We start from the raw sequence: 22,729 nt of genomic DNA, 5'->3' as shown, positions 1-22,729 counted from the left end.
AAAAAACCCAAAAGTTTGTCTGCCGGTACACCGAAGACGCACTTGGCCGGGTTAAGCATCATTTGATAAACCCGAAGGTTATCAAAAGTTTCCTTCAAATCATCTATCAATGTCTCCTTCTTCATGGACTTCACCACAATATCTTCCACATAAGCGTGAACATTGCACCCGATCTGCTCATGAAGGCAATTCTGCACAGATCGCTGATAAGTCGCATGGGCACTCTTGAGCCCGAAAGGCATAGACACATAACAGAAGGCTCCAAAGGGAGTTATAAAAGTTGTTTTCTCCTGGTCCTTAACTGCCATCTTGATCTGATGATAACCGGAATAAGCATCCAAAAAACTCAAGCGCTCACAACTCGCCGTAGCATCAATAATCTGATCAATACGAGGGAGAGCAAAGGGGTCAGCTGGACACGCCTTGTTCAAATCCGTGTAATCCACACACATGCGCCAAGTGCCATTCTTCTTAAGCACTAGCACCGGGTTAGCCACACACTCTGGATGAAAAACTTCAATGAGAAACCCAGCCGCCAAAAGCCGGGCTACCTCCTCACCAATGGCCTTGCGCCTTTCTTCATTGAAGCGGCGAACAAACTGCTTGACTGGTTTAAACTTGGGATCAATATTGAGAGTGTGCTCAACGAGTTCCCCCGGTACACCTGGCATGTCAGAAGGTTTCCATGCAAAGATGTCCCGGTTCTCATGGATGAACTCGATGAGCACGCTTTCCTATTTTGGATCCAGATTAGCATTGATACTGAACTGCTTGGATGAATCGCCAGGAACAAAATCAACCAATTTAGTCTCATCAGCTGATTTAAACTTCAAGGCTAGATCATGCTCTGCAGTTGGGTTTTTCAACGATGTCATATCCGTCGGATCAACATTGTCCTTGTAAAACTTTAACTCCTCAGTTGCACAAACCGACTCGGCGTAAGCTGCATCACCCTCTTCACACTCCAAAGCTATCTTCCGGCTCCCATGTACTGTGATGGTCCCATGGTGACCCAGCATCTTGAGCTGCAGATAAACATAACAGGGCCGGGCCATGAACTTAGCATAAGCCGGTCGTCCGAACAGAGCATGATAAGGGCTCTTAATCTTCACCACTTCAAAGGTTAAGGTTTCTGATCTGGAATCATGATCATCTCCAAATGCAACCTCTAGAGCTATCCTACCAACCGGGTATGCCGATTTACCAGGTACCACACCATGAGAAACAATGTTTGACGGTTTAAGGTTTTTATCTGCCAGCCCCATGCGATAGAAGGTCTCATAATAGAGGATAGTGATGCTGCTCCCTCCATCCATGAGTACCATTGTGAACTTATACCCTCCAACCTGAGGTGCCACTACCAACGCCAGGTGACCCGGATTATCAACCTATGGCGGGTGATCCTCTCGGCTCCATATGATGGGCTGTTCGGACCAACGCAAATAACGTGGGACTGCCGGTTCAACCAAATTTACCGCTCTCTTATGAAGCTTCTGGTCACGCTTGCATAAGCTAGTGGTGAAGACATGATACAACCCATTGTTCAACTGCTTCGGGTGGCTCTGATAACCCGATTGTTGCTGATTTCCCTGATTATTCTACTGGTTGTAACCACCTTGGTTGTTTTGATTGCCCGGATTACCTTGGAATCCCGAGCTTGAACCGCCTCCACCATAACCCGACCCATGGAAACCGGATCTTGAACCGCCGCCCGACCCCTGACCATCTTGGTAAAAATTCGAATTTTTGAACTCCTTCATGATGAGGCAGTCCTTCCAGAGGTGTCCGGACGGCCTTTCCTTCGTCCCGTGTCTTGGGCAGGGCTAGTTTAATAGATGCCCAAGGTTGATGCCTAACGGTCCGTTCTATGGGGGCGGTTTACCCTTACGGCACTGATTATTATTCTGTGTATTGGTGTTAGCCAGAAAGTCAGAATTATTCTCGACCTTGCGCTTACCATTGCCTCCTTGGTTTGCCGGATTAAGTTGCTGCCCCTTGGTGTTGCTGCTCCTCTTTCCCTTCCCCGGCTTTTCATCATCAGACTCGGGGTCCTTGGTACCATCAGAGTCAGCGTACTTAACCAAGGCCGCCATGAGTGTCCCCATGTCATTACAATGACGTTTAATCCGCCCTAGTTTCAGCTTCAGGGGCTTGAAATGACAATTGCCTTCTAACGTCAAGACTACTGAATCCGCATTGATACGATCCGACGAGTACAGAATCTCTGAGACCCGACGCACCCAATGAGTCGTCAATTCACCTTCTTCTTGGATACAGGCGGCTAAGTCCACAATTGACATGGGCTGCTTGCATGTGTCTTTAAAATTCTGGATAAACCGGGCCTTTAACTCGGCCCATGACCCGATGGAGTTAGCTGGGAGCCCCTTTAACCAAGTTCGGGTCGCCCCTTCCATCATCAGAGGGAAATACTTAGCACACGCAGCTTCACTAACATCCAACAATTCCATGGCCATCTCATAACTCCCAATCCACGCCTTAGGAGATAAATCAGCTGTATAGTTAGGCACCTTGCGAGGACCCTTGAAATCCTTGGGCAAACGCTCATTGCGCAAGGCCGGCACTAAACACGGCACACCCAAGTTTCTAAAGGTCACACCTGTTTCCACTGAAGTTGTTGCACGAATCGGAGTAGGCTGACGTGCCGCATACTGCGCAGCTAACTCGACTTCTCGACACGCTCTGCCCTGGTCCACTATGCCCTGAGCATCAACTCCCCCTCCTGCCGGGTTAGGCCCATGGGGTGGATTATGGTTCCGTCCACTGCTTGACACGACCGGCTCTTCAATATGCCTACTGTAACTCCGGCTCGGGCGAGGGGTAGAAGGAATCCTGTCTCGACTATACGAATAAGCCTGATGCTGAACCATAGCCATTTGAAGGAGATCTCTGGACCGCCGTGTCTCAACTGCTGCCGGAGACTCGCCTTCTATTGGAATAGTTGCCAATCATGACACCGCAGCGATCATGTTATCCAAAGGGGTAGAAAAATGACCCGATGGTGCTGACACGTACTGAGGCGGGTCATGGTTCTGTCGAGGCAGGTCCGTCGTCCGTGGCTGATCCGGCGCTCCTGTTCCAGGTGCTTGAACCTGGTCTACCGCTGCCGGGTTACTGGTTCCCGCTCCTGGCGTGCTAAAGAGATTCCTTGCTTCATAAACCGATGGTACATGAGACCGATGCCTCCTCCTCATCACGTCGTTTGAAGCGTTCTAATCCAACATGAGCCGGTAAGCTTCTGCATGAATCCGCTGTGCCTGAGCATCCAAAGCGGCCCGCTCCTCAGCCATCCTAGTTTCCTCAGCAGCCATGTCCTCCTTGGCCTGAGCTACCTGATCTCGCAGCTTCGTGACCTCCGTGTTATGCTAATCTTGATTATCCGAGTTAACCTCTGTGGTCAACAAAGTATTCCAGGCGTCTAATAAACCGGATAGGACTTAAGCCGGCAGGCACGTAGGGCCACTGGCCCCGGCTGCCGCTGCAGCTGCCGATCCGGAAATTATCGCTGCCGCAGTTGAGGAGTGCTGCGCGGGCTACGTACCGGCCATGAAGATCGCAACCCGGTTTGTTGGCTTAAGGGGGTCCGGAATACTGTCGCCATCGGAACAACCCCCAAACCGGCCATCTGACAGTTGGTACAGTGACTCGTCTCACCGGTGGATGATTCACCATCTGAATAGACAGCCGTCTCACCCTCGGATACCGGTTCAGACTCTGCACCATTGATGCATCCTAGGAACGCACACTTCATGGCGGGCTGAACTCTGGCGGGGCTTGCATGCTGAGGCATCTCAATGAGGTCAGCATAGATGTCCGGCTCAGGGCCTGGTTCGTCCATCTTGCCAATGAAGACATGAATTCCTCCAAAGGGGACCCCGTACCCGTACTCGATTGAGCCGGCGTCGGGGCCCCAGCCTGCATCATCGATGTAGAGCTTGCCGCAATGACTCTTGGTCATTCGTCCCACTGCGTATCCCTTTAGTCCTTCGAAATTTCCCTCTAAGAACTTGAAACCATCGTGCGATAGCCCCACGGTGGGTGCCAACTGTCGTGGAATTGTCACGTTAGATGTACTAGTGTGAGGACTTAGTCATGGAGCCATCGCAACGAGATTAGCTTAAAGGGGTTAAACCGGACAAAGGACACGGGGAGTTTATACTGGTTCGGCCCCTTGCGGTGAAGGTAAAAGCCTACGACCTAGTTGAGGTGGAATTGCTAAGGTTTCGATAACCAGGGAGTGAATACGCGTAACCTGGCTCTCGAGTTGTTGTTTCTTTATATACACAGGTTGACGCTTGTCGGTCTACAAAATCCCAAGGCCGGTTCATAAACGTGTCCGGCTCGGTATCTACTCTTTCCTACCTTACATTACAAGTTACATGCCTATGGCGGTTTATGTCTATGGGCCCTAACCCGCCTCTAGGCTTTGGGATCCCTTGTTATGTTTCCTTCATAAGTCGCCGTCTTCTGTAACTTCATGGGCTTCAATATTGGCAACCTCTCTGAGCATAAACCAGCCCCTCCTGGGCGGTTTATACCCACCAGTTATATCCCCAACACACGCCAAAAACTTCCATGTCAACATTGCGTTTGCTCCCTCCAAACTCCTCCCATTTACTTTCTTGCAAGTTGCATGGTTTACTTTCCGCTGCTCATATACTCTTTGCATGCTTGCTTGAATTGTGTTAAGATCTCTTGACTTATGTAAAGTTGCTAAAATCTGCCAAGACTTAAAATTGGGAAAAGGCTAGATTTTTATTTGGTCAAGTAGTCTAATCACCCCCCTCTAGACATACTTTCGATCCTACAAGTGGTATCAGAGATACGATCTCCATTTGCCTTGATTTCCATAGCTTTTGGTGATCATAGCCTTGGTTTCACAACCTAGGAGAGTATGGCGTCTAGCAAGGGAAATTACCACTGTAGAGGTCCTTACTTTGATGGTACTAATTTTGTTAGTTGGAAGCATAAGATGAAAATGCATATTCTTGGACATGACCCCGCCGTTTGGGCTATTGTGTGTATTGGATTGGAAGGTGAATTCTTCAATGAGAGAGAACCGAATGGTGAAGCCACCACGAAAGAGTTGAAGATGTTGCAATACAACGATCATGCTTGTGATATCCTCTTCAATGGATTGTGCCCCCAAAGAATTCAACAAAACCAGCCATCTTGAGAATGCAAAGGAAATTTGGGATACTTTGATTGATATGCACAAAGGTACTGACTCCATCAAGGAATCCAAATTGGATGTGCTTCAAAGTCAACTTGACAAGTTCAAAATGAAGGATGGTGAAGGTGTCGCTGAAATGTACTCTAGGCTTGCTCTCATCACAAATGAGATTGCCGGCTTAGGAAGTGAAGATATGACCGATAGATTCATCATCAAAAAGATCCTAAGAGCCTTGGATGGAAAATATGATACCGTGTGCACATTGATCCGAATGATGCCAAATTACAAAGATCTCAAGCCAACGGAAGTCATTGGAAGGATTGTTGCTCATGATATGTCACACAAGGATAAAGAAGAGCTTCACAACAAGTCAAGTGGTGCTTACAAGGCCTCATGCGATGCTCCTACATCATCAAGTGAGAAACAAACCTTCAATGAAGAATTGAGCCTAATGGTGAAGAACTTCAACAAATTCTACAAGAGTAGAAGCAAGGAAAGAAGTTCCAAGTCAAGGTCCTACAATGACAAAAGATCTTCGAGTCGTGAACGTAATTGCTACAATTGTGGAAGACCCGGAGACTACTCCAATGAGTGTACGGCTCCCTACAAAAGAAGAGAAGATTCACCTAAAAGAAGAAGTAGAAGAGAAGAATCACCACCAAGAGAGAGAAGGAGTAAAGATGATCGTTATGAACGAAGAACCTCCCGGAGAAGAAATGATTCAAAAAGGAAGGACAAATCATGAAAGAGCTACACAAAACGAAGACATCAAGCTCATATTGGTGAATGGGTATCCGGCTCCGACTCCGACCACCACTCCGAGAGAAGTTATCACTCCGACTCCGAATATACTCAAGATGAAGGTGTTGCCGGTCTAGCACTTGTGTTGACCAACTCCTACGACATATTTGACTCACCAAATGAAGGAATTGGAAGATGCTTCATGTCAAAAGGCCCAAAGGTATCACACCCCGAGTATGCTGATTTCAATAGTGATGAAGATGACTTGTTAGGTGATGATGATTTACTTGTTGACAACTCTAGTGATGAATACTATGATGAAACGTCAATTAATCGGGCTAAAACGAATGACAATGATAAGGAGAATATTAAGCGTCTAACTAAAGAACCAAACTCTCTTAAGTTAGCTCATGAAACTACTTTAGAAGATCATCGAGAACTTTTAAAAACTCATGAGAAGTTACGCTCCGAAAAGCTCAATCTTGAGCAAGAGCATGAGTTCTTCAAGGCCATAAATGATGATCTTCGAAAGAAAAGTTCTTCTTACATTGCCAAGCGTTTACTCTTGTCTACTTACATGCCACAAGTTAAATCTAATAACAAAAACAAGAAAGATTCTTCTTCTGGTAGTAACAATAATCATGCTAAATCCAATGTTGTTGCCTCTAGTAGTTCTCTTGATTCCACTAATGACTCTCTTAGCCAAGTTACACTTGAGCAAGAAAATAGCTTATTGAAAGGAATTATAGAGAAAGGTGTTTACAAGAGCCTTGCCGGAAGTATGCAATTTGAGGAAATTGTACGCAAGCAAGGAAGGCACCGAAAGAATCAAGGTGTTGGTTTTGAATGAAAGTTCAATGCCAATGGAGTTGAGTGGGAAGAAGATCAATACCCCAAGACGGAGTTTGTTCCTCAACAAGAGAAGTATGATCCTACTTCTTTCCAAGGGACACAAGCTCAAGATTATCTTCCACCACAAGACCACAAGCTAAAAGGCAAGGACAAACTTCAAGAAGAGATTGATGCATTTGAAGATGCTCCGAAGGCCTTGGTCAAGTTGGTTCCCAAGACTACTTCAAGTTCTACTTCATCAAGTACGACTACAACCCCAAGGATTCCCATCAAGATGATGTGGATCCCGAAGAAGAAGAACTAGAAAGTTCTTGGTGACTCCGCCAACACACTTCACTCATATCATTTTGGCAAGAACAAGTGCAAACAACTTCCATATCTTGCACTAGTCCAAGGTGTCACAAAGCCTCTTGTTGGTAAGACAAGGGACAAGGTAACCTAATGCTTTCATGGACATCATCTTGTGTGTACATCACTCTATGTCTATAGATATCCTTGCTTGTTCCTTGTGGGACTAACCCGTGTAGGTATTGAAAGTGCAACTCACTCCAATGGATTGCTTTGAATGATCTACATTAACATTGAGCGTCCACATCTTCAACACCTACATGAAGTCATCATCGACAAAACCCAAGGTTAGTTCATCCCTCCTAGGGGGGATCTCACATCTAGGGGGAGATTTACTCTAAGAATTGAGCTAAAGCAACTCTAACAGTGTGAACACAACAATGCTTTATGTAAAAGTGGTAACCCCACTTGTGCTTAAACGATGAGTATGACCTATGATGAAATGTTCTCATTTGACTCCTAAGTCAATATACTCATATATAGATGACCTAGTCATCGCAAATTGTTTGATAGATGCTAGAGTGTTTGTGCATGCTTTGCCACATATTTCATTTGCCATCTTGTCGTATGATCATGTTGGTTGCATATTTTACTCATTTGAGGACATCCACTTGTTGCTTTGATTGTTTGGCTCTTTCTATTTTGCCAAGTGGATGGACAAGAATGCCTAAGAACTTCCTCTAGCTATCTATGCTTTTCCCGTCTCAAACTCTATTCATGCTACATCACAAAGCTTGATTAAGTCAGATTCGAACCACTCTGTGTGAGGAGCACTCGGAGTCCCCGATTCGTCATAGACTTAAACTTCCAAAACCTCTTTGTGCATTTCGGTATGACCGAGTCATCCATTTCGGTCACACCTTGTTCACTAAGCTGATCTAGGTTTTCATCTTGGTGCAACCGATTTGAACATTTCAGTCCCACCGAGTTGCAGCAACGGCTTGCAATTCTACATATTTGTGCCACCGAGTTGTTCCACTCGGTCACACCGATAGGGTCGGGATATATATACCCATGGGTGAGATTTTTGAAATTTCTTCAAAACCCCTCAGCCCGCATGTGTCCTGCTCTGCCTCCTCAGGTCTTCGAATCGTCTCCTTGCCGCCAGCGACCTCCCACCGCTGGATTCTATCACCGTCAATGGAAATCTGCTCCGCCATTGCCGCCATAGTGAATTCCCGCCGAACTAGGGTATGAGTTGGACCCCTTGTGCTCTCATTTAACCTCTCATTCTAAGCACGAGGACAATGCCTTAATCTTTGCCACGTATAAAATCGATCTATCCAGAGAAAACTTCCTTAGGCTTAGTTTGATTAGAAAATTTAGGGTTAAGTCTCCGCTGAACTCATCTTGGACCGACCGAATCATAGAAATCAGTCTCACCTATTTGGCTTAGGCCATTGCACATGCACTTTTTGGTCTGACCAAAAAATGCAAATCGGTGTGACCGAGTTCAATTCTCTGTGAAACCCTAGCAATCTCGGTGCCACCGAACTGTGACTCGGTCTGACTGAGTTCACTAGTTTAGGTTCCAAATGTTGATTCGGTATCACCGAGTTTATCAATTTGGTAGCTCTGAAATCATTTCAGTAGAGAACTAAAACTAAGTTTTTGACTAATTTGTTTTGCAAAATCTCTGCACTTTGTGATGCTCATCTATTCTACCTCATCTATATCCATTTACAGTGTTTGCTGTCAGTTTGCCTGCCAAGATGTCTGACAAGAGTGATAGCCAGAATAAATCTGAAGAGCAAGTGCATATGAGTGAGGGCACTAGTACCTCGAGCAGCTATGATGAGGGCAGCAGGAGAACACCAAGTAACTTGCTCAAGGCAGCCACTAGAACAAGGAATAAGAAAACCTCGGACTCTCAGGATGAGGACTATGTTGTTGTTGAGGATGAGGCCACTTCAAAGAAGAAGGTGATGAAGAAAGAATATGGTACTACTGCTTCAACCAAGCCAGGGTTGAACAAGAAGGCACCAGCAAGGACCCAACATCAAAGCCAAGACAAGTTGCAACAGGACAAACCATGAAATTCACAATTGAATCAGATGATGGTGAAGCCGTTGGAGTTGACAAGAAGAAGAAGAAGAGGGCAAGAACCACACATGCCAAAGTTCTCGGAAAGTCAACTATGGTGAGAGATTCAGAGGAAGAGGAAGAGGATGCTGCACCAGCACCCAAGTCACAAAAGCTTATGGGAGATGCAATCAAGTCAGGGGCTGCTTCTAAGCCCAAACCTGCTCCCAAAGCTGCTGCTCAAGCCACCAAGTCTGCACCCAAGAGAAGCACCAGAAATATTCCCGCTGAGGAGAAAAACAAGGCCCTAGTGCCTGAGATGGAAGAAGAAGATGCTGAAGCCCAAGTGCTCAAAAAACTGAAACAAAAGATTCCAGACCATAATGACACTCATCCAGTGGCAGAGGATATGAGCATCAGGAAGGATGCAAGTCTAAGACTTTGGAGACAGTCTGATCCATATGCTGTAAGAAGGAGAACTGTAGTGGGCTATAGGTTCCACACCAAAGAATAGCAAGACTTCTATGAGACCATTCTACTTGACAAGAAACCAATTGTCTGTGATATGAGATGGGTTGATTGGGAATACATTAGAGAGAATGAAGATCACTTTCCAGGTGTATATGATAGCTTAAAATCTTGTGGAGTTGACAAGTTTGTTGGACAAAAGCTCACCAAATGGAATGATGAGCTAATCATGCAATTTTATTCCACTGCTCATTTCTATCCAAATGGAAGGATAGTGTGGATGTCTGAAGGTACAAGGTACCAGTCAACTGTATGCCAAGAAGAAGAAAGACCACAACTCCATGGCAAGTATGTATAGGGCAATTCCTGATGAAGCCCTGGAAACTCACAAGCTGGGCTCAGTGAAATACTTGTTGTCTGGTCTGCCAACTTTCAACACCATCTTCAGGCATACTCTATTGCCCAAATCTGGAGATCATAGGATGATAAGAGGCCATTCAATAAACTTGCTGCATATTTTTGATGTCCCTAAAAAATTCAAGGTCATGAGTCTGAATGAGAGACAATCAAGAGGACAACTCCTGATCAGAAGAGATCCTATGGGTATGCTCCACACATTCAGGTGCTCATCAACTTAAAGATGGGCACAGGCACTTACTTGTTGGACAAGGAGCATTTACCTCTCCATCCAAAATTTTAAGACAACACAGTTGTAATGGATGAGAATGAACCTTCATCAGTGAAAGCACAAGAGAAGAGAGCTAAGGCAAGGACAGACAAAGCTGCAAAGATGCCAAGTGTTGAAGAGGCATCTCAAGTGTTCTTGAAAAGCAAACAAGATCAAATTGGATATCTGATCCAATCCACCTTGAGGATTGAGAAGGGCTTGGCCACCCTGACTCAGAATCAGGAGAGTTTGGAGAGGATCATTGAACAAAAATTCTATGATCTTGATCTAAAGGTGACTGAGATGAAGACAGCAGTTGAGCAGCTCCAGGAGGATGCATATGAGAGGAAAGGGAAGGCAACTACAAAAGCTTTTCAGTGAGTGCAAAGAGGTCAAAGGTCAGCTGCAGTGCCCGTACCTGATACTAGAGCTATCACATCAGCACCAGCAGCTACAGCTTCAATGACACCTCCAGCAGCCACTCCACCAACCCCAACTACATCAACAGATGCCTTCGTCCTTGAAGTCATCTCTACACCACCTCATGGAGATCAAGCCTGAGAGACGCATAGCACTATGCATATTTGAACTTTTTGGTAACTTGTTGCCAAAGGGGGAGAAATATGTATAGATCATAGGCTTCGAGAGACAGTGTTGCTTTTTGTCTCTCTTGCTATTTGAGCTTTTTTGTGTGCTTGTTTGACATCTTATGTCCGTGTGTGAGATACTTGTATGATCATGTGTTTGATCATATGCTACTTTAATGCTTGCTTGGATGATATTATCTCTCATATCCATATATGATCATTCACTTTGCTTGGTGATGAGTGCATGCTTTAATTGCTATCATTTTGAGCGCTCCACCAAGATGTATGTGACATGGAAGAGTAACCCATAATACTAATCGATTGTGCATTTGCATTCAAAAGCAAATCTTAAATAATGCACAAATTTAGGAGGAGCTCTTGCTTATCACATACTTCTCAAAGCGACGATGTATTTCAATCTTATAATCATTTATCGAAGCTTTGATCTATATGTTGTCATCAATTACCAAAAAGGGGGAGATTGAAAGTGCAACTATCCCTGGATGATTTTGGTAATGATCAACAACATATAGCTCATTGAACTAATGCTATTTCAAGATGAATATTTCTAGGAAGTTCAATGATTGGCATGGCATGGGTTAGGAATGTGGACCCCTCAAAATGCTAAGGACAAAGGATTGGCTCAAGCTCTAAAGCTCAAGACTCTACATTTTACTTTTAGTGATCCAAGATCACATTGAATCCATAGTAAAAGCCAATACTACTAAAAGGGGATGAGGTGCTGCTTAATGGCTTGCTTGCTCAAAATGCTTTGTGATATGATCCAAAAGAAACCTCAACCACTTTCTCATATCCACATATGTCCCAAACCAAAAGTCAAACTCGGCCCCACTGATTTGATCTATCCGGCGCCACCGAGTTCATTTGACATAGCCACTGCCAGAAACCCAAGTCACTTCGGTCTCACCGATAGGGATCTCGGTCTCACCGAGATGAGATTGCAAACTCTTTGTTTCCCTTCATAACGTTTCGGTCTAACCGAGATGAGCGATCGGTCCCACCGAGTTTGCAATGCAAACTCCCTGTTTCCCTTTCGTAACGTTTCAGTCCCACCGAGTTTGCCTGACCAACTCTCTGGTTAGCTTATTACCAAAGTCAGTCCCACCGAGTTTGTGTAATTGGTCTTATCGAGATTATGTCATGCCCTAACCGTAAACAAATCGGTCCCATCGAGTTGACATGTCGGTCCCATCAAAATGCCTAACAGTCACATTATGAACTAAATCGGTCCGACCGAGTTTCATGATTGGGTCCCACTGAGTTTGGTAAATTGTGTATAATAGTTAGATTTTGTGTGGAGGATATATATACCCCTCCACCCTCTCTTCATTCGTGGATAAAGCCATCCGATCATTCCTACACTTCCAGCATTCATTTTCTGAGAGAGAACCACCTACTCATGTGTTGAGACCAAGATATTCCATTCCAACCACAAAAATCTTGATCTCTAGCCTTCCCCAAGTTGCTTTCCACTCAAATCATCTTTCCACCAAATCCAATCCTATGAGAGAGAGTTGAGTGTTGGGGAGAGTATCGTTTGAAACACAAGAGCAAGGAGTTCATCATCAACACACCATCTATTACCTTTTGGAGAGTGGTGTCTCCTAGATTGGTTAGGTGTCACTTGGGAGCCTCCGTCAAGATTGTGGAGTTGAACCAAGGAGTTTGTAAGGGCAAGGAGATTGCCTACTTCGTGAAGATCTACCCTAGTGAGGCAAGTCCTTCGTGGGCGATGGCCATGGTGGGATAGACAAGGTTGCTTCTTCGTGGACCCTTCGTGGGTTGAGCCCTCCGTGGACTCGCGTAGCCATTACCCTTCGTGGGTTGAAGTCTCCATCAATGTGGTTGTACGATAGCACCACCTATCGGAACCACGCCAAAAATCTCCGTGTCAACATTGCGTTTGCTCCCTCCAAACTCCTCCCATTTACTTTCTTGCAAGTTGCATGCTTTACTTTCCACTGCTCATATACTCTTTGCATGCTTGCTTGAACTGTGTTAAGATTGCTTGACTTGTGTAAAGTTGCTAAAATTTGCCAAGACTTAAAATTGGGAAAAGGCTAGATTTTTATTTGGTCAAGTAGTCTAACCATCCCCCCTCTAGACATACTTTCGATCCTACACCTACAAAAAGCGATCTATGGCTCGCCTAGTCATCAACAACGGTATCACCTCCGGAGGGTGCCTAACTTCGGGGCAGACCCTCCAGTTCGGCGGTTTCACCATAAGGGCATGCACAGCCGTTGAGCCCGCAACTCCCCCCATGACCGTCGAACACCATCCCCGCATCGACCCTAACTACTCTAAAAAGCTAGATCTGGCGGATGTTTCGTCTTTAAACAAACTACTGGACCTCATCGCCGCCCTGGGGGTCTCAATGGACTATGATCGGATCGGGCTCAAGCCCGACTAGAGGGAAATTAATCACCCACCAATCACCCACTTTGTAGGCGGTCGTTGAGGAACCGGCCAAAGACATTTCCCTCCCCATGTTGAAAACCAAGTATATTTGGGTCTCCAAATCCCCTGAGCCAGATAGTCCCCCTTCGGATGGGATCTTACGCCCTTTGGACTCTGGTTCAAGCGTAGGGTTGTCGGAGCCCTTGTGCCTAACCGGACCCGAACCGGTTATCTCGGAAACCTCGGAAACTGTTCTAGCTCCGAACACAGATGTGGGACAGGATCCAAATGTCAGAGAAGTGCGGGCTAAGACATACAATGTCGGAGAACTTGTTCTATGCCTCCCGGAGAAGAAAAAGGATAAGCTCAAACCCAAACGGGAGGGCCCCTTCGTCATAGATGAAGCCCTTACAGGAGGAGCCTATCGCCTTCGCAACACAGAGGATAATCACCTTGAGCCGAACCCATGGAACACTGCCCGTCTCCGAAGATTTTACTCATAGTTCAGCCTCCTTAGGTTTCATTTTAACCTAGGGTTTTTCCCTTTTTCTCCCTTTTTTTTAAATTTATTCCCCTTTTTCTTCTCAAATGTATGTTCGGATCTACCACATTGTTCGGGGTACACATCTTTAAATGTATACACCCCACCATACATGGGGGCTTCTTTTAAAGAAGCGTTTTATTGAAAAGCTTATAAGCTTATTTCGTCCATAATGGTTGTTGGTTCTGACATTTTATGCACCTCTATGACTTATGTTTTTGCCAAACTGGGTTGCCTTGCTCCTGTGTTTTTACCCTACGTTCCCGATTGTTCGGCTAGGGTGTAAAGGGAGTACCTCTACGATTGTCACAACCGGGTTATCCAGACCTGTACCTTAGACGGGTGAAGGCGAAAGCTAGTGTTCTTAAGAGAATAATTGGTCGGCACGTACACAACATACTGTTTCTGGAAAAAGTATGAAATTGGTTGCCTGTACTTCGGATACGAGCCTAGGCATGCATCATTTGGCATGCCAGCCGAAGGAAAGGAACCCCTAACGAAACTATTTTTTGGAAGATGTTTCTTATGTTAAATAGTAATATAACATAACTCCCTGAACACTTTTTGTTTGTTCGAGAAATATGACCGAATTGCCTGGTTTACAAAGATACTAAACGTTTATTAGTTAAACATGGTATATGGAAACACTCCAACTTCTTGGTTCGAAGGTGGAAGCCGAAGGTCTGCGATGACAATTTTTTTTGTAAGTTCGGCAGGATATAAGTTCGGTCATAAAGTACATTCTTACATAGAATCGAACGCCTACTCTCTCTCTCTAGGCCATCTAGTAGACTATCTAGTTTACAATCTTGTTGTGAATATTTCGCCGATGTCATTACTTGGTCGTATACCAAGTTTACAGGAATTTCCTTCCCATCAGGTCCTTGAGGTCCAACTCGGGCCATATGGTTTGGATCAAGTCTGGTGTAGCGTGTCTTCACCATGGCCCATGCCTCTCGTGCACCTTCCCGGCATGCGGACGTCTTCCACAGCTCGAGGCGACGCCGAGCACCCTTGTATAGATCTGCGAACCCTTCCATACTTTCTGGAGCGGTATCAGAGGGCCATAAGGCTTTGGCCATATTCTTCATGGCCTTCCAGGCACGCTCGTGCATCTCTGAAAGTTCCTTTAGAACGTTGCTTTGCAGCTCGGACACTTCCTCCTCGTGGCGGCCGGTCAACATACCTGTATCAACCGAACTATAACATTTCACATTATATGATTATATCAATCATTCAGATGGTTCACAAGTCATAGCGAATATGCCACCCTTCAGCTTCTGGTTTTCCTGTTGTGCCTCCAAGAGTTGAGCCTTTAAGCTCTTTATCTCTTTGTCCTGCTTCTTCACTTCTTCTTATAGTTTTTTATCTTTGCCAAAATACATTGGGGCACTCTTCATTTCTTCAAGCTCGAAGACAGCGATATTTAGCTATGTCCACCTTGTCTCGAGCTCCTGGGACAGTGCACTGTTCTTCTCCTTGAGAACCCGCGGTCATAAACAATCCTCAAATTGGTTAGTTCCACCCGCTTTAAGACTCGGGGGCTACTTCTATCTTTCTACTAAGTTTATATAAATACCTGTATATCTTTTGAGAACAGGTGGGCGACTCTGGTAAGTCCGTCCCGGGCAGCTCGGATGTATGCGCCCACGGTGCTAAGGGCGGTAAATTCCAGCTTTGTTAAAGCAGGGGTGCGTAGGGCTTCTTTCAAGTGCCGATGATTCATCGCACTTTCCACTTCGGAGTTGGTGACGGATACCTCATCCGGCTCTTGATGGGGCAGATGAGTCCACGCCGCGTCAACGGGCGCCCTGGTCCTAGTTGACGTCTTCGGCACCGGGTCGGCTGCGGCTCGGCTGGCCGGGATTTTATTTATGGTCCGTTGGGTACCCCTCCTGAGATGATAGAAGGAGGATGAACAATGACAATTCGGCTTCATGCCTAAGTATGATATAAGATACATACCTTTTCGTTGATGGAGCACGCCCAGTGGTGCTTCCGGTTTCCTTTCGCTTTGCACGCCACCCCTTGAGGGTGCCGTCCTTCTTCTTGTTGCCTGTCCTTGGGTATGGTTCGCTGAGCGTCGGTCCTGCAAAGTATGGTTCAGTGCAGAGAGTAAGTTATTTTCGGAAATATCACTCCTTTTTTGATTTCCGGACACTTACCTTGACGAAGGGGTAGAGATCGGGGTAATCGGCCATGATGGCTACCTCCGAGCCATCAAGGCTCGCCTAGTAATAGACTTCATCTTCAAATTCCACAAATATGTCCGGATCTTCATGGGATCTGGGGTCTTCATGACGTGCGTAGTCTTCTGGTTGGGGAGGAGGGCAATGGATGTTCTTGACTACCTTCCTCCACGACAGTTTTTGAAACAACCAGAATATTCAGTTAATGCACCCCAATGATAAAAAGGTGCTGAATGATTAAACTTACCTAGTCAATGGGGTTGTACATGGAGAAACCGTCCCGACATTGCAGATGAGCAAAGTCTTTTTCCTCTCCCTTGTAAAGATCCATCCAGAATAAATCAAAATAACGCCACCTTCAATGGAGTAATTCCAGGCGTCGAGGCCCATTGCTGGGGCTCCCTCATGTTAGAAGTAACATTCGGTGCTCCCGACAATTTCAGACGCGAGAACTTACTCTTCAACATCGCTCCCTTCAGCAGCGACTATCATGCATTGCTTGGAAGACCGTCCTTCGCTTGCTTTAACGCAATACCAAACTACGCCCGCCTTAATCTCAAAATGCCCGGTCCATGTGGCATCATCACGGTTAGCGGAAATAGAGAACAATATGCGGCAGTTCCCACTGCCGGACTCTAGGCGGCCTCTCCCACCGGAACGCATGACCGGTCGTAAAGACCACAGACACGGTTAGACGAGCCCAATACACCATTCTTCAAAATGGCTCGGATAAACCTGAGCCAGGGGCTGCACATGTGCCCCCACAAAAATACGAGGGGCTGCAAACATGTAACACAATCCCACAATTCGGCTTGCCTCGTTAAGCAGGCCGGATCTCGAACATTTCTTGAGCATAACTAACCGTTTGCACGTTTTCTTTTCCTCTCATTCTTACAGACACTATCAGTGCGACACCCTTTTAGGATACGACACAACGGAGACATAGGCACAGACGTGTAGCAGGGCCCCGCCCACAGGTTCCTCTTTAGATTAAGCCCCTGCATAAACCTTCTTTACTGTCTCTTGTTGCTCATCAACGTCCCATAGGTATTTTATACACCGGTAAGGGACACTGGCGTTTTAGGCTTTTGGCCACGACAGATCAGTGCAAGTACCTGGAATCACAAGGTCAAGGGCATTATTCAGCCCAATATATGTTATAAAAGTCCGAATACCTTTGGGAGTGTTCGGCGTCACGAGTTTGGCCTTATATGCATCAGCTCCGAATCATGTCTTTGGTCAAATGTTGGGTTAGCCCGGCTCCTGGGTTTGTTGCCTTACGTTCCGTTCTATCGGCTAAGGCGGCCAAAGGACAACTACTGCGATTGTGCCCTGGTTATTCCAGATGAGCACCTCAGTAGAGAAAGCCGAAAACTGGCTGTCATGATATAAACGAGAGACAGATCACCCACTCGAGGACTCTTCGGAATGTATAGGATTCCTCCGCATTAGCGAAGGACCAGTCTACTGGTCAAGTACGCGCACTGTATCCAGATGCACGCGGAAGTACCAGGGGCTATATAGTAGCCCCACCTTTCAACTCCTACGGCTAAGCGAAAGTGTTACAGCTATATAGTCCGGTTGCCTGGTTCGACATGCGATCACCTCCTTAATGGACCAAGACGTTGGATCAAGTGTGTTCACGCATCTTTTCTCGAACACCCCAGCATTATGTGCATGGGGGCTGAAGCCAACGACTGCTAACTTTCACGATTACATCAGCCTCACAGGAGACACTATAATACTTTCAGGCAAAAGTATACAAAAAAGTAGCCTCCATAATCAAACACATAGTTGTTTACAATTTCATCACTCAAATATGACATTCTTGGAGCACTGGGCCTCTATTCTATGAGCACCTTCTATAACCTGCTCAAAATAGTGCTCGGCTAGGTCTTGGCTTCCTGCCGGACCCCGGGCTGCAATACGGGTGGCCTCCATATCCGCCCAATATGTTTTCACACGGGTAAAAGCCATCCGCGCACCCTCTATGCATGCCGATCTCTTCATGGCATCAATCTGCACTCTGGCGCCAAATAATTGTTGCACCAAACCAAAGAAAATTGTCTGGCTTCGGCTCCTTTGGCCATAGATGGTCTATTACAGACCTCATTGCAAGGCCGGGCAGCCTATGGAGCTCGGCTATGGCGGACATTTTCTCATTCAAGGGCAAGGAGCGCGCTGGAGCATCAAATTGCGACCAGAACAACCTCTCCATTTTGTTATCCTCATGATCCTTGAATAGCTTGGTCGCATCAGCCGCACTCTTCGCCAAGTCCGCATACTCATCTGCGGCGCTCCATAGCTTACCCAACGGAGCATACTTTGGATCTAAAAGCTTCATCCGCAATACATAAGGACTTCCGGCCGCGATTTCTCTGGCTTGTCGAAGTTCCTCCTGTGCGGCTCTAATCTGAGAGCGCATCTCTTTAGCCGAATCCATCGCCTTTTTCAGGTCGGCCGCCTTTGTTTGATTCTCTTTTTTGAGAAGCTCATACCGGCCGGCGGCGTCCCTCAGCTCCACAGCCATCTCGGCTATCTTCTCCTCGCTTCGGAGACGAGCGGCATGTTCGGCCTTTAATTCTCCGGCTGCCTTTAGAGCAGACGCATTGCTAATCCGAGCTTGTTCCTTGACTAGAGCAAGCTCCGCCCTCAGGGCCTCAACGGCAGCAGCTCCGCCTGCAACTACATAACATCACATTAATATTTTAACCTTCTTGCAAAAATAGATGTAGATATAGGAAAGCATACTCTATGACTGCTCGAATTGCTTGTTCACAAGCATGACGTCGGCCTCCATAACGTTAATCTGCCGCCTCAATTCGATGCATTCAGCGGCCTGGTCTATTGCTGAACCCTTAGCAACCTGCACATTAATGCAAGTATGACCATTAACTGGGAGTTTGATCCTCCGGTTGCTGCCATGGGCTGGCATCCATAGTCTTAGGGGCTACTATCTACACAGAGCGCATGTATCGCGTGCGGCTCAACTAAAAATTGCCGCTTACCTCAAAGCCTTTGAACAGGCTTCTAAAAGCTTCGTTCAAAACACTTGTGGCGGAGGAAATTTTCTCCGACACCGTACCCATTAGGGAACGATGATCCTCCAAGAGACCAGCTGACTCCAGGAGGCCCGTCAGCGTGTTCGACCGGACACCGAACTCTCCCGGACCCTTCCCATTATCCGCCGCAGGAACCGAACGCGCCAGGCTCGGGGCGGCCGAAGTGTTAGCTTCTGGCCCCTTTGGATCCGGACTCCTCCGTGACGATACCTCAGGGTCGCCCGCCTCACGGGGCGGAGAGGCAGGTGGGGTTTCACTCTCCATCATCTCCGGAAGAAGATCCCCCGAAGACGAACCTTGTTGAGATGAGCTACTAGCCGGGCTACAATACACAAATCCTGGTTATTACTCTCAGAGGAAAAAGCAATAAGATCCTTGCTTAATTAAACTTACAACTTGGTGGAGGGCTGGCCTGTTTGCGGGCACTGTGCAGTGAGGACGCCCTTCGGGGCAGGGCCCTTTGGCGAAATTCTTTTCCCTTGTTTAGGCGTCCCGTCTCCAAATCTTCGGAGGCAGCCCTCTTCTTCCCGCGGGGGGAGGAAACCTCAAAATCACCTCCCCGATTCTCCTCCTCTGTGGAGGCACTGATTCCCCCGGTTCGGATGCGCAATGTGTGAGGCCCACTCTTGGCCTCCCCGCTCTCCCCCTCAGCCCTCTCTGGTGGCACCCGACTTAGTGTCCGTTCAAGGATCCTGGCCATTGCCTGGCCGGGCGAACCTTCGGGAAGAGGGGCCGGACACCTGATCCTCTCCGCCCTACTAAGCCAATCCTGGTTGCGGACAATGTTCAGATCAATGCTATGAATATAAGCAAGGTGTTCGATTATAGGGTTACTTACTTGGGTATCGAGGCGATTGCAGCTCAGGCCCGCATCCTCGATGGTGTCCGGACACTTTATTCGTGATCTGAAGAACAACTTATACATCCCTTAGGGCGTCACGCCGAGGAAGTGCTGAATGGTCTGCGGACCTTCTGGATTGAATTCCCACATCCGGAGAGGCCGACGTTTGCACGACAGGATTCGCCGGACTAGCATTACTTGGATTATTTTGATGAGACTGATTTCCCTCTCGAGGAGCTCCCGAATGCGACTTTGTAGCATTGGTACATCATTCGCAGGCCCCCAGTTTAGTCCCACGTTGGCCCACGATGCCAGTTGAGGGGGAGGGCCCGAGCGGAAGGCAGGCGCGGCCGCCCACTTTGAGCCTCGGGGAGCTGTGACATAGAACCACCTCCGTTGCCATAAATCAGATACCTCCGGGAAGGAGCCTTCGGGCCACGGGGCATCAACGTTCCTGCTTATTATTGCACCTCCGCACTGTGCGTGTCGCTTCTCAACTATCTTTGGCGTCATATTGAAAGTCTTGAGCCACAAGCCAAAGTGGGGGGCAATGTGAAGAAAGGCTTCACACACAACGATAAATGACGAGATGTGGAGGATGGAATCCGGAGCTAGATCGTGGAAATCTAGACCGTAGTAGTGCATGAGCCCCCTCACGAAGGGATCATGAGTAAGACCTAAGCCCTAGAGGAAGTGGGAGACAAATACAACACTCTCGTTGGACCCCGGAGTGGGGATAACCTGTTCGGGAGCAGGAAGCCTGTGCTTGACATCGGCGGTCAAATACCCAGCCTCCCTAAGCTTCGCAATATCCTCCTCTGTGACAGAGGAAGCCATCCATCGGCCTTGATGGCCAGATCCGAACATGATCGAAGATTCGGGGTGCTTAAAGCTCGGGCCTTAGGTGTTGGGACTTAGGGTGCGAGATGTGCGAGCGTGGAGACAGAGGGATAGGCCTCGGCTCCTTTATAAAGGGGGAAGAATATCAAGCATCCCCGAACGTGGTCGCTCGGGACTTGCCTAAAAACACGGGGTCACAGCAACATGCACGGTTGGATTACCCATACCCGTATTGATGAGAATCCCGCAATAAAGGGAACACGATCTCTGCTCTGACATGACGTGCCAAGGAAACCGCCTCGTGGTGTGTGCGGTAGCAAGTTGTAAGAACGGTTCGAATAAAAATCGGACCGTTGCGTGATGTCACTATTCGAAGAATTGTCAGCAGATTGGATTCATGGATTATTATTGTTCTCTCTACGGTGATATATGGAGTTCTATCTTGCAGAGCCGGACACGGTCCTTGTGTTCGGAATTTACCTTGGAGTATTCGGAGATGGAACCCGCCTCGCAATGCCAAAGACAATCTACGTGCCGGACTCATTGTCATTGAAGCCTGGTTTAGGGGCTACTGAGGGAGTCCTAGATAAGGGGGTATCCGGACAGCCGGACTATGTGCTTTGGCCATACTGTTGGACTATGAAGATACGAGATAGAAGACTTCGTCCCGTGTCCGGATGGGACTCTCCTTGGCGTGGAAGGCAAGCTTGGCGAGTCGGATGTAGATCTCCTCCTCTATAAACCGACTCTGTGTAACCCGAGCCCCCTCCGGTGTCTATATAAACCGGAGGGTCTAGTCCGTAGGACCAATGATCATTATCATCAACAATCATACCATAGGCTAGCTTCTAGGGTTTAGCCTCTCTGATCTCATGGTAGATCAACTCTTGTAATACTCATATCATCAAGATCAATCAAGCAGGAAGTAGGGTATTACCTCCATCGAGAGGGCCCGAACCTGGGTAAACATCATGTCCCCAGTCTCCTATTACCATTAGCCTTAAACGCACAGTTCGGGACCCCCTACCTGAGATCCGCCGGTTTTGACACCGACAGGCGGCACCGAAGTATGGCGCATAGCTGGATCCGGCTACCCAGTCAGGACTCTGAAGAAGGGATCCGCCGAATGGTCTTCGGAATGGTTCTATATCGAGGATGTTCCTCTTCCAGACCCTGTTCGGCGCGGACTGCCAGAATTCTCCAGCGCCCCCTTGAAGAAGCTATACAACTAGCGTTCGAAGTCCCCTAGTCAGGAAGACAGTGTGGAACTAATGAGATTGGTAAACAAGGTCAGGTTACTGACCCATTCTGGACTCTCCATACTTGAAGTTATGGCCATTGCGATAAAGCGATGCATCCAGCCACTTCAATCCAGGGTGACTCCCGTATGGAATTACAACGGGGAGGACGACGCATCCCGCTATAGGCGGGAGGGTCCGGTTAACTAAGCCACATTAGCCACCATGCTGGCCAATCTTTATAAAGGCCAATAAGAAGACTTCCTCCATTTAAATTGTCGAGAGGGCTTCTCTATGTACAATCCCATTGAATGGGTAAGTTTTTTTAATCATTCAACACTTTTTTACTCATTGAATTGCATTAACCGAATACCCTGGTTGCTTTTTAAATAGTCATGGAGGCAAATAGTAGAGAACATTAACTGCCTTGCCCCCAGCTAGAGGATCACGATTGGAATGAAGACCCCAGGTTCCATGAGGATCTGGAAATATTTGTAGAGTTTTAAGACGGAGACTACTATCAAGCGAGCCTTGACGGCTCGGAAGTAGCCGTTGTGGCTGACTACCCCGACCTCTATCCTTTCGTGAAGGTGAGTATTTGGAAATTGTATTCTCAAGGAAGAGAGATACTTTTGCTTATTTCTTATCCTCCGCATCGGACCATATTTCACAGGATCGGTGCTCGGGGAGCCGTACCCAGGGAAGGGCAACCAAGAGAAGG

This window comes from Triticum dicoccoides, chromosome 3B (assembly GCF_002162155.2).
Source record: "Triticum dicoccoides isolate Atlit2015 ecotype Zavitan chromosome 3B, WEW_v2.0, whole genome shotgun sequence".
Classification (NCBI taxonomy): domain Eukaryota; kingdom Viridiplantae; phylum Streptophyta; class Magnoliopsida; order Poales; family Poaceae; genus Triticum; species Triticum dicoccoides.
The sequence above is the reverse complement of the archived record's forward strand: the minus strand, read 5'-3'. Positions refer to the sequence as shown.